Below are 7,553 nucleotides of genomic sequence, written 5' to 3' on the forward strand. Positions count from 1 at the left end.
TAACCCATGAGCAAAATTCATGTTTTGAGATTGGATTATTGTTTATAGCCCTTGTCTATACTCTTGAGGAACAGTGTTTTTTTTTTTTTACTTACTGCTTGCTGAATTCTTTATTTAGTGGTGGGTTAAGCTTGTGATTATAAAGCAAATTAAAAGTATGTCATTGAAAAATTAAAAATAGGAAAGGTAGGAAGAGGGCAGGTCAGAGTAAGGGAGGGTAGAATGGGAAGTATCATTATGCTCTTAAAACTGTATATATGAAATACATAAAATTTGTTCCCTTCACATAAATAAAAAATTTCAAAAATAAAAAAAAAAATTAAAAAGAGTACATCAAACAGCTAAACTTAATGTTCTTATATTCTGGATATACTTGCAAGGCACATAAAATAAATGACATTTTATTAATTTCTATTTCTAAGCCAGAAGCACATAGTCAATAAACAGGAGGCAAGCAGAGACACTGTATATCGTGGAAAGCATAAAGAGAACCCCTGAGTTAGAGGGACATGTAAAAAACTATAGTTTTTGGCAGAAATGCCCATTACTTATTGGTATTGGTGGAATGTTGCAAAGCATATTGGAAAGAAGCAGTTTCCTTACCAATCAAATGATGAGATCGTGCTTTGGCAACAGTCTAAGCAAAGATGGAAGCCCAAGGAGAAACCACTCACTGTACTGATCAAGGTACCAACAGAGCAACATAGGCCTTCTAGGACAGGTTCAGGAGAACACGCTCAGCGGTCAAAAGGGGAGTGACTTCCTCCTTGGATCACAACGTGGAGAGTAGCACCACTCAGGTCCTCCTATGGGAGGTGTAGGGGAGTAAGTGATGATGATGAGGTCAGTTTGGAACAAATTTGTGTTGCAATTATGCTAGATAAGGTAGAGGAGGATGGCCATTGTCTGAGTCCCACTCTCGTGAAAGGTATTAGTGGAGAGGATAAAAAAGGGAGAGTGAATACTACAGAATTGAAACTACATAATGATGAGCTAGCTCTTCAAGAGAATGACAAGATGAAGAATGAGAAGTGGCAAAGGGGGAACTCAAGTGATCCATTGTCAGGAAAGGAGGAATGCGGAACAAAATAGGGTAACTGCTCATATGGCCAAGTCTTGAATATACTTGTTTCCCACATTTGAGTGCCTAGGTTTGATTCCTGGCTCTTGCTTCAGACTCCAACTACCTTCTAATTCAGAGTGGGGAGGCAGTAGGAGACCTGGGTTGAGTTCCCAGATCTTGGCCATGGTCATTGCTTTCCCATACATTTTGGGGGTGAACCAGCAGATGGGAGCTCTTTCTGTTTCCATATGCCTCTCTATGTCCCTTTGCCTCTCAAATAAAGTATAAAAGAATTCAAGTAAAATGATTTGAAGTAGACCATGGCATCAATCCTGCAAAGACTCCAAATATTTATAATATGAATTGAAATATACTGGAAAATATCAATAAGTGTTAGTTAATTGGCCTTTGGCAAAGCAGTTTCATTATACTGGGTTGGGGGGTCAGTTTCAAGATATACTTTACTTGGTGAAAAAGTGAATTGTTGAGGGCAAAATTTCATGAAGTTAACCACAACACAATTAAATGTAATTAGATCTCATTAACTGTCTTTCTGTGGTTCCATGTGGCAATGTTGTTAAGTTTAGATTTTACATACGGAGTAACAGATACAAAACAATTAGATTCCAAGGTTCATATTCTCAATGAGTTAGCAATCTGTTTGTAATATATATGTGATTGTATTTTAAGCTTTATGTGACACACCTTTCTGTCTCAAGCTTTATGTGACAAACAAAAAATTGTGTCATGATAAAGAACAATATGCATTCATATCATACAATTTTGGCGACCGCCAATTTATAAAGATAAACTGGCAGGAACTATAGAGGGATAGAATTTCACAGAAGAAGGATTTATGGCACACTTAAAAGGGCTGAGGACATGCTTGTTGGGTAACTAAATAAATGAATAAGAAGTACATTATAGCATGCCTCAAACATCCCAGAAATCAGGTTTGTGAAGGCTTAATGTTGCTTCAAGCAGTGCACTTGGTACTCATTGATACTGGTCTAAGCCAGCTGTGTTCTTTGTTTCAGGCCCTTGCTTTTGTTACTTATGGGTTTTCTCAAATTAGGAACTCTGTCAACTGACTTACAAGGAAGTCTGGCCCTCCCAACCCACAGATGCTCTACAAAATGCTCATCGGCATAGCTTCTGTTTTCTGATATTGTTAGTAAGGCAGAATTAAATGACTTGCTATTTTGGCACTTTAGCAAAGGAATTTTGTATCACATTCCAAAACTCAGAATTTATTTTCAAGTCATTGGTGAGAAAGTCCTTTCTAGGGTAGAGTTATTTTTCCCAGGTCATTGTTTAATGAATTTAACAGAATTTATATATACTAAGTCATCCCACATCCTCATCTGTGGATTTGCCCTCTCTGATTTCAGTTGCCTGTGGCCAATAATGGTCCAAAGATATTAAATGGAAAATTCTAGAAGTAAACAATTCATGAGTTTTAAATAACTTATTACGGTAATTTTTATATTCATTTTATTATTCATTACTGTTGATAATCTCTTACTGTGCCTAACATAAATAAATTTTATCATATGTATGTATACATAGGAAAAAACTTACCATATATAGCATTTGTTATTATCCAAGGATCCAGGCACCCACTGGGGGTCTTAGAATGAATCTCCCTGGATCAGAGGTTGTAGTAAGGTTTACTGTGACTTTTCTGTTTGACATACAGAGAGTAAATCAAGTAGATAATAGGAGGGGAAGTTTACTCTTGAATCCTGAAAATGTCCTTTATTTTTTTTTCCTAGAAGAATTTACCACCTTCACTTTAAAGCCATTTTGAAGATAGGGATTTCAAGTAGAAATGGACTTAGTTAATTTTTTCATGCAGTTAGTGGCTAATGTAGAAGTTTGATATGTGGAATGTAGAATTTTAAATATTTTATTACTTATGTATTGGGATGAAAGTTGAACCATAGATGGTAATATTCTTTTGTCCTTTTGTACATGTTTTGTTTTCCTATGACATGACATAAACTTCTTAGCATTTCCAATTCTTGCCCAATTAGAGTTCAATATGCATAATTGTGAGAAAAACAAAACTGATAAAAACACAGTATTCCTAACTTGCCATTGTAAAATGAAATGTTTTAAGCTATAATTTTGATGGAAAGGCAAGTATGCTGCCAAAAAGAAATTTATTTTTCTCCTGAACTCTTCAGTCAAAACATAGACATGTGCTCAAATGAACATGTCAGTATTGCATGAGATGTGCCATGAAGATCTATGTGCACTTCCCTAAGAAGTCTGTGTTTCACCCTGGAAGCCAACAGAAGCCATGGGGCTATGTTAAGCAGGAGCATGACATAATTTACATATGCATTGCCAAAAGACGAATCCCCAGCAGCAACTGCAATAGTTTGAATATTGCTCCAATAACATATAACTCTGAAAATAACCTTACTTTGCTTGGTTGAAAGGGATTTAAGATAGTATACAGGAAACGTAATTTGATGACACATATAAAATGTGGCTTAATATTTTTTTTTTGAGAAAAGGAAGAAAGAAGGACACAAATACAAAAGAAAACCAAGAATTAAAGTAATGCACAAAGTGGTAGTATAACTGGAAATAAGGGGTAATAGCCTTTGCTTATTTTTCTGCTTGATTATGGTCTTCCTACTTTGTATTTGCTGAACTATTTATGTAGTAGAGCAATAAAGTAAATTTAAAAGATGTTATCTCAAAAATAATAAATGAAATATTAAACATAGACTAGGTATAACAGGTGGATGCATATACAAACTAGTGATGTTTACGATGTTCTACTTAGCAGTAAGAATGAGCAAGCTAGTGGTACATTCTAGAGCATAGAGAAGCTGCTTCTTACAGGTATTCTATTTAGAGAATTCACTCCACACAGCGGAGTTTAATGCTGTTCCTATGACATTCCAGAACAGGCCAAACTAATTTAAACTGATAGAAATCAGATTGATGGTAATGAGAGTGCCAATGGTTGGAACGTTTTCCAAAGCATACAGGAAACTTTCTGGGGAGAGGACTCCAGTGGGGGTGGTTGTTACATGTATGCGACCACTTGTCAGCACTTAATGGACTGTATACTTCAATATCTGAACTTTATTTTAGGCTTTGTATGTAAAATTTATCTACAATAAAGTCATGAAAAACAGCCAGAGAAAATAGGCAGAATCCTTATAGAAGAACAATTGGAATCATTTTCATGTAATTTAAACACAATAAGAGAAATCAGAAGAAAGAGGAATATTAATGTGAAAACACAAAGGACAAGAATATCAATCTAAACAAACATGTAAATTTAAATTTTGTCTCTGTAAAATATTATTAGTGTCTTGTGAGATTTTCATTGAAATATAAAATTTAAATGTTATATAAAATACTGTATTAGTTAATGCTCTATGTATCTGTTGAAATATTGTAGCATCACCATAAAGATGTACAAATATTACATTAAAGCTTTGTCAAACTTTGTTGTATATCTTGTTTCAATCAATGATTAAGAATGATGTACTCTTGGGGCTGGAGCTGTGGCGTAGCCGGTAAAGCTGACACCTGCAGTGTTGGCATCCCAAATGGGTGCTGGTTCGAGTCCCAGCTGCTCCACTTCTGATCCAGCTCTCTGCTGTGCCTGGGAAAGCAGTGGAAGATGGCCCAAGTCCTTGGACCCCTGCACCAGCGTGGGAGACCCAGTAGAAGCTCCTGGCTTCTAATCAGCACAGCTCTGGCCGTTGCAATCAACTGGGGAAAGAACCATTGGATGCAAGACCTCCTATCCCCTCCCCTTCCCTCACCTCCTCCCTTTCCTTCTCCCTCTCTCCCTCACCCTCTCCTGTCTCTTCTTCTCTCTGTGTGACTCTGACTTTCAAATAAATAAGTAAATCTTAAAAAAAAAAAAAAAAAAAAGGAATGACGTACTCTTTTCTTCCCTTTTGAGGTGGCAGCTGGGCTTGCCTCCTTGTCAGCTCCATTTTTTTCTGTCCTCCTGTCTTCCCTTTTCCCTTTACCTGAGAGCAGCCCCAATGCCTTAGAGTGGCCGCTGAGTCTTTTAGCTTTCTCCTTTCTCTGGTCATCTGCCTAGCCCTGTCCGCCTGCTGGGCACTGGCCTGCAGGAATGCATCGAGTCAGATATCAGGTCAGTGAATGCAAAGAAAGTTGTTCCCATGGATCAAAACCCATACTATGGAGAAGAAAGTGCATCTATAACACCTCTGGAAGATTTATACAAAAGATTGAAAATATCAGGATCACCACCATCTCAATGCGGAGAGAAAGACTGGAATGTTGACTTGATTTCCAAGTTTCTTATGACTAATGGTCAGCTGGTTATCATGCTACTTCATACAGAAGTCACTCGTCTGGATTTCAAAGTGACAGAAGGAAGCTTTGCCTATAAAGGAGGAAAGATCTACAAAGTTCCCTCCACTGAAGCAGAAGCCCTAGCTTAATGGGACTGTTTGAAAAATGTTGCTTCAGAAAATTCTTGGTGCATGTTGCCAACTTTGATGAAAAAAAAATGCTAGACCTTTTGAAGACTGCAATGTAAGATGTGTATAAGAAATCTGATTTGGGCCAGCATGTTACCGATTTTACAGGTCATGCTCTTGCACTCCACAGAACTGATGACTACTTGGATCAACCATGTTGTAAAACCATTCATAGAGTTAAACTTTACCTTAAGTCTTTGGCGAGATAGCAAAAGCCTATACCTTTATCTACTCTATGGCCTCAGGGAACTGCCTCAAGGATTTGCAAGGCCAAGTGCTATTTATGGTGGTACCTATATGCTAAATAAACCTATGGAAGGAGTCACTGTTCAGAATGGGAAAGTGATTGGTGTAAAATCCGAAGGAGGGGTTGCTCAGTGTAAGCAGCTCATCTGTGACTCCAGCTACATAAAAGATCGGGTGGAGAAAGTGGGCCGGGCAATCAGAGTTATCTGCATCCTTAGCCAGCCCATCAAGAATGCCAACAATGCCAACTCCTGCCAGATCATTATTCCACAAATCCAAGTCAACCGGAAGTGTGCCTGATTTCCTCTGCACACAATGTGGCAGCACAGGGAAGTACATTGCCATGGTTAGTACACCTGTGGGAAACAAGGAACCTGAGAAAGAAGTCAGACTAGCTTTGGAGCTGTTGGAACCAACTGAACAGAAATTTGTTAGCATCAGTGACCTCCATGTACTGGCAAGGTTTGGGAAAAGAAAGCCAGATCTTCATTTTCTGCACATATGACTCTATTATTCACTTTGAGACAACTTGTGGTGACATTGGAGACATCTGTAAGAGGATGACAGGATCAGAGTTTGAATTCAGGAAATGAAGCCCAAGAAAAATGACATCTATGGGGAAGACTAACAACAGTATGTTACTGAATTAAGATAAATTTAATATTCAGCAAATAACACATATTGTAGGAAATCAGTATTGTAAGGTCTGTTTTTATAATCAAAATGGAGGGATTGAAGGGCACGATACCAGTAAATATTCCTCCCCCTTCATCTTTCTAATATCATGTATTAACTTCAGTTCTTGGAGTGGCTATTCAGAATTGGCAGGTTACCACATTCTGTTCCAATTTAACCAAACCACCCACACCCTGTGAAGGATCAGGTTGCAACAAACATTGTGATACTGACACAGAGAACTCTATATAGTATTTTTATCTTTTAATCAGCAGAGACTTTGCAGTTGTGTGCTTCTGCTGCTCAAGAACTGGATCCTTACAATGTCTGTGCCATCTGTCCACGTGACACTAAGATTCTAAACTGAATATTCTATAATTTGAAATAGCATCCTGGAGTTCTCCCTATAATGTTGTTTTGTGTTGTATCAAGTATTATGGCAGGGCCCAAATAGTATAGCTACAGATTTGGTTTATGTGGACATAAAATTCTAACCAAACTCCAGACTTGGGGAGTCATTTGGAGAAAGCCAGTTTGTGGTGTTTTAATCTAATGAAATTGATGAGGCCAAGGGGAAAGGATTCTGTGCTAAAGCAGGTAAAATGTAGAAGCATCTTTTATAGCACAGGTGTGGCTTCTTCAATGGACCAAGCTGCAGTGCAGTATTGATTTGACAGAGTTTCTATTTTGTCTGTCTGAAAATGGCTCCAAATGATTTTGGTACTGTAAAATAATGCCAAATTCTGGAAACCATCAAAAAAATTCATGTTCGTGTCCATACTTAAACAAAAAGGAAACAAAAATTATTAAAAATATATTATCCTTACAACAATAAGATAAGACCCCTAACAAAATTTGGGAAAACAAGAATTGAGAAAAACATACTTTATTGAGAGTTGTTTAAAAAAATTTACATGGGGATCGGTGTTGTGGTATCGTGGGTAAAGCTGTCTCTGCAGCGCCAGCATCCCATTTGGCCACTGGTTCTGCTCCAATCCACCTTCCTGCTAATGTGTCTGGGAAAGCACTGGAAGATGGCCCAAGTCTTTGGGCCCCTGCATCCATGCGGGAGACCCGGA

The 7,553-nt window shown here is 37.8% G+C and overlaps 1 pseudogene; it reads left to right on the forward strand.

Moving 5' to 3' along the window:
- The first annotated feature begins 873 nt into the window (after positions 1–873).
- Positions 874–6,427, forward strand: LOC133773459 (rab GDP dissociation inhibitor beta-like; annotated as a pseudogene).
- Positions 6,428–7,553: the final 1,126 nt, after the last annotated feature.

The sequence above is a fragment of the Lepus europaeus genome, chromosome 14, assembly GCF_033115175.1.
Source record: "Lepus europaeus isolate LE1 chromosome 14, mLepTim1.pri, whole genome shotgun sequence".
NCBI classification, from domain to species: Eukaryota; Metazoa; Chordata; class Mammalia; order Lagomorpha; family Leporidae; genus Lepus; species Lepus europaeus.